This window comes from Lonchura striata, chromosome 10 (assembly GCF_046129695.1).
Source record: "Lonchura striata isolate bLonStr1 chromosome 10, bLonStr1.mat, whole genome shotgun sequence".
NCBI classification, from domain to species: domain Eukaryota; kingdom Metazoa; phylum Chordata; class Aves; order Passeriformes; family Estrildidae; genus Lonchura; species Lonchura striata.
This window is the reverse complement of record NC_134612.1, coordinates 18130028-18135054: the sequence shown is the minus strand read 5'-3', so window position 1 is coordinate 18135054 and position 5027 is coordinate 18130028. Positions and strand designations below refer to the sequence as shown.

The window sequence follows — 5027 nt, the reverse complement described above, 5'->3', positions numbered from 1 at the left end:
ATTTTTTTTGTGTGTGTTTTTTTGGTTTTTTGGTTTTTTTTTTTTGTTTAATTCTGCTCCCCCCGCTGCGCGGCTCCCCCCGCAGTGCTCCCGCCCCGCCAATCCGGGCCCTGCGGGGCTGGGGGGCTCCGGCAGCGGCTTTAAAAGCGGAGCCCTTTGTGCGCCGGAGCCCGCCGGAGCCCCGCACCGGCAGCTGCCGGGGCCGGACCGGGATGTGCCGTGCCGTGCCGTGCCGTGCCGTGCCGTGCCGTGCCGTGCCGTGCCGTGCCGTGCCGTGCCGTGCCGTGCCGTGCCGTGCCGTGCCGTGCCGTGCCGCCGGCAGCCGCCGCCGCCGCCGGGAGGAGCCCTGGATCTCGCTGCACCGGCAGCCCCGGGACCCGCGCATCCCCCTCGGCAGGTATTTCATCCTCCCCCCCGTACCCCAATAAACGTGCCCGGCTTGCCCCGCTCGCCGTTTTACCGGGTCTGGCCTGGTCGGCTTTTATTATTTATTTACTTCTTTTTTATTTCCTTTTTTTTTCTTTTTTTTTTTTTCTATACCGTCTTCTTCCCTCCCTCGCAGCCGCTGGGTTGGGATGGTGGGGCTGAGGGCGTTGTGCTGGGGGCACTGGAGCAGGCTGAGGTGACAGGGCTGCTGGAGCGGGATGCTGCCCGCTGGTGGATATGTCGGGGCTCGTTGGGGACAGCTCAGTGTCACTGCTGCTGAGGGTGGGGTGAGCACAGAGCGGCTCCGTGGAGTCTGGCATTGTACGGTGTCTCGAGGGGATGGGATCAGCACCAGTGGTTTCTGCTGCCCTGCACTGGGTGCTCTATGGGCACCTCCAGACTCTCTTCCCAGTGCCTGTGGGCAGACCTTTCTCAAACCCTTTTAAATTTGTCCCTAAACAGTCCTGCAGCGCAGCTACCAGCTTTAGGGGGACGCCAAACTGGCCTGGGATGTCCCTGCAGCTGCCTTGTCACCAAGTAGTACCACGAAGAGTGGCCACAGGCAGCGACTGCATCCCTCCAGCCCCCAGCTCAGCCCTGCTCCACCTCTGCATTTTGGCGAAAGCTCTGCTGCAGTCCCAAAACGGTGCCGTGCCCTTGGAAGCAGAAAGATTTCCTCCTGGGGTGACAGTGGTGGCTGGAGCGGGCTAAAGCACCACAGGCACTGGATCTGGGCTGTCATTTCCCATCCTGTCCCTGGCTCCCGGCCCCAGGCTGGGCTGGGAGGGGATACACTGGTGGCTCAGGCTGGAGCTGGGAGACTGGGGAGTGGGTTCAGGTACGTGGCGGTGAGCTATTCCCCCAGGCTTGCTCCTTGCTCCTGGGTTCGCAGGAGTGCTGGGAAAGAATCAGGCTGGACTGGGAAGGGCATGGGGCCCTTTGCCCCGTGGGAAGTCACCCAGAGAACCGTTGGTGAACTTGGATGCCACCGCAGAACTTCTGTGCCAAAGCCACCAGCCTTGCCTGAGCAGAGGATGGAGAAAACATCGGTCAGAGCCACCCATGGAGCCACCGCTCCTCACCCCTGTTTTAGAGGAGCACTACTGCCCAGATTGCTGCCTGGAGCCTGCCCGAGCAGCCACACAGTGCAAGGCGCTCCGGCTGGGCTTGCAGTCCCCCGCGGCACTTGGGATGGGGACGAGCCCTACCTGGGGACCAGGGCCGGGCGCTCGGCAGCCCCGCGTGCAGGGGAAGCCGTTGCTGCAGTTATTTGCATGAGCAGAGCGAGAGCTGGGGCTGACCGCAGGAACCTGCGGCTGCTCCCGGGGTCCCGCTGGCCCCAGGGAATAGCTGAGGGACTGTTACGCAAATTTAGAGGAGACAGGAAACCAGTGCAGGCCAGAGGAGTCTGAATTTCTCCTCTCTCCTCTGAATCACCAGGGCTGACTCCCCTGGCTCCAAGATGCTGTGGTGGTGCCTGATGAGAGCCTTGGCAGGGATCCTTCCAACATGGCATTGCTGTGGCACCTGGGCACTGGCTGGTCCTTGTCCCCATATCTGGGCAGGGCTGGGCACTGAGTGTCCCCCTGCTCCCAGGCTTGACCCCCAGGAATGGCACAGCCCCGTGGTCTCCTCACTGGTTCTGTAACCACGACCTCTGGCTGTTCTGGGAGCAATGTGTGGTGTGACTGGGGGGGCTGGTGGTGGGACAGTGTAGGTGCAGTTTTGGGAAAGGACCAATACTGGCTGTTCTGTGCTCAATCTCTGTTCCCAGGGTCCTTCCATGTGAGGCTTCGTAACAGCCTCGAGTCACAGTGGGACTGCTGCAGGGCCTGGATGGAGGGGCTCCCCTTTGCCATGGAAAAGTGGCACTGGCTGCAAGCGTGAAGTGTCTGAGGATGTGGCCCTGGTATGGTCTCCTGAAAGTCATCCTGGTATCTTCCTTTTGGCACATGCCTGGGGTACTGGGGGTTAGCAGCGGGTTTGGCATCCCTGCCATCCCCCAGGAGGGCAGGGGCTGGTTCTCTCTGCTCTGTCCCCAGACAGTCCTCTTGCACACTGTCCTTTGTCACAGCCCCTTGGCAGCAGCAGAGGATGATGTCCTTGCCCAGGAGTGCCAGAGAAACACCACAGCCCCACACATCCCCCAGGTACCATCACAACCACACTCTGCCCTGCTCATTGCGCCCTGGTGACCCAAGCAATGGGCACAGCCCGTGGCTGCTCCTGGGGAATCAGGTGCTGTAGACTCTGTGATTTCACGTGCCAGAGGCCAGGCTGGAGGCAGCAGCCTCCTGTCAGATGCAACAGGAGGAACGTGTGTGTGTGTGCGAGCAAGAGAGGCCAGTACCCATGGGCAAAGCACACCCAAGCTTCTGCCACTTCCTCACTCCACAGGAGGGACACAGGAGTGACAGCTCTGAGTGACAGCCACCACCAAGCACAGCAGTGTGGCCAGCTCGGCAGCGAGCCTCCTTCCTGCAGACCGAGCCACAGGTGAGTGGGATGTCACCAACCTAACACAGAGGAGCAGAGCCCAGGCCTCAGAGCAGTCTCTGCTATGGTGGGAGGGGACAAGCCTGGCCAGAGCCTGGCATGGCATGGGGAAAAAAATTAGTCACAGCAGCTGAAGGTCCCCATTATCACACACTCTGCCCCAGTGCCTGCTGGAAGTTCCCTGACAGCCAGACTTCTTCTGGCACAAGCAAAGCACCGGGGGTAAATGCCCTTGCACCAGGAAGATGGGAATCCCAGCAGGATGGGATATGAACAGCCCCCATGCTGTTACCTGCAGCAGAAATGCCCTGTAATGATCCTGAAAGCACCTTTGGGGGACAGAGGCCAGGTGCCTGTGACACAGACTGGCAAAACTGTTGCTCCAGTGGGACACAGTAACTGGTTTTGCTCCTCCAGTATGGTGCAAAGGCTGATTCCCTCTGCCCTTTTCTGGGCCCTGGCTCCTGCTGCACCCATTTGTCCCTGTGCCCTCCTTCCCAGCTGCCTTCCCGTGCTGCAGGGAGGCAGAGCACAGCTGAAAATACACCTACTGCGTCCCCCCTTCCTGCCTGTTTGCTTCCTCCCCTCCTGGCTTTGCCTTTCAGTGCAGCTTCCCAAGAAAATAAAGTTCATACCCTCGCACTTTGCCTACACACACAAACACACACGCAAACACACAGACACACACAAACACACTCACACACTCATTCACACACATACACAAACACATAAACACACACTCAAACACACACACAAACACAAACACTCACATAAACACACTCACACACACGTTTGTGTTCTAATAAACTTTGACCACATTCCCATCCCTGTGGACAGAGGGGTGGCAACCTGCAAGCATGCTGAGGTCAGTGGGGCCGGCAAAAATGTGCAGCTGGGGGAGGGAGAGAGGCTTTCCCTTCCTTTAGCACAGAGTCAGGCTGCTCCACCGCTCAAGCATTTATTGGATGGGGAGAAGCCACAGATGGTGCACGCAGCACTCCCCACCTGCAGGAAGGGCTTTGATCAGGTTTCACACCTGAGATGTGCTGCTCTGGGAGCTCCCTGGGGACCCAGGGCATGACTGCCAGCTCCCTCACCTGGGATGGGCCCTGACAGACTCATTCCACAGCCATGGGGCTCCGAGTGCTGTGCCTATGCCTATGTGCCTGTGCTGTTCAGGCTGGCCCCTGAACCCCTGTCAGTACAGCCTGCACTCCACACACCCCAGAGAAGCCAAATTCCACCAACGCAGAGGCAGCAAGGTGACATCAAATGTGCTCATTCCACAGCTCCCCCACTCCATTTTCCCTCCAAAAAAAGCACAAATGCCCAAAACTCCCTGCAGAATCCACCCATCAGTATTTAGGCTAAGAACACATGGGTTGTAATGATTTGTCTGACATTGTTTTCCAGAGAGTTCCCCTCTGGCCTTGGTGTTATTGCTGTGTTTCTTGCTCTCTCAGCAGTGGGGTGCCCGGGGTGATGGGGACTCCAGCCTGTATTGGTGGAGCTGCCCACAGGCTGGGGACAATGAGTGGGTAACTCACAGTGCCCCGTGGGATGCTCTTCCTTCACTTTGTTAAGTCTAAAAGGTAATTTAATTATTAAAATACACATTGGGAAGAGCTTCAGGTTGAGCAGGCCAAGGACAAAACCCTCCCAGACTCTATGGCAGTGCTGAGTCTGGGGACTCAGAGCACCTTCACTGCTTGGTGAAGGTGTGACTCCTGGACACAGCTTGGGACAAGTGTCCCTGTCTGTCCCCAGGATGCAGGCAGTGCTCTGGGGGGGCACAGAGGCACTCAGTTAGGGTCAAGCTCACCTTTCTGGGATGTGACTCCTCTGGGGCAGTGGCATCTACTTCTGGGCAAGCAAGGGCTGCTGGGCACAGAGAGATGGCCCCCCAAACACTGCTCCACAGTGCAGGCATGCTGCCTGCAGCAGCCATGAGCATGAGCCATCCTGCTCACGAGCACAAAGCATGCAGGGGACGAGGACACCAGGTCACAGAATGTCCCCACGCTTACTCCACCCTTCCCTACTGTCACTCGGGCTGCAAATGGGGTTTTATTGCGTCCTGTTTTGCACATGGCAGGGCTCTGGCA

General features: G+C 58.6%; 1 long non-coding RNA gene across 1 annotated transcript; it reads left to right on the top strand.

Moving 5' to 3' along the window:
- The first annotated feature begins 284 nt into the window (after window positions 1–284).
- Window positions 285–4301, top strand: LOC144246808 (uncharacterized). The gene is made up of 3 exons (XR_013340526.1): window positions 285–397; window positions 2201–2335; window positions 2824–4301. It is a non-coding gene; the product is annotated as an uncharacterized LOC144246808 (long non-coding RNA).
- The last annotated feature ends 726 nt before the right edge of the window (window positions 4302–5027 follow it).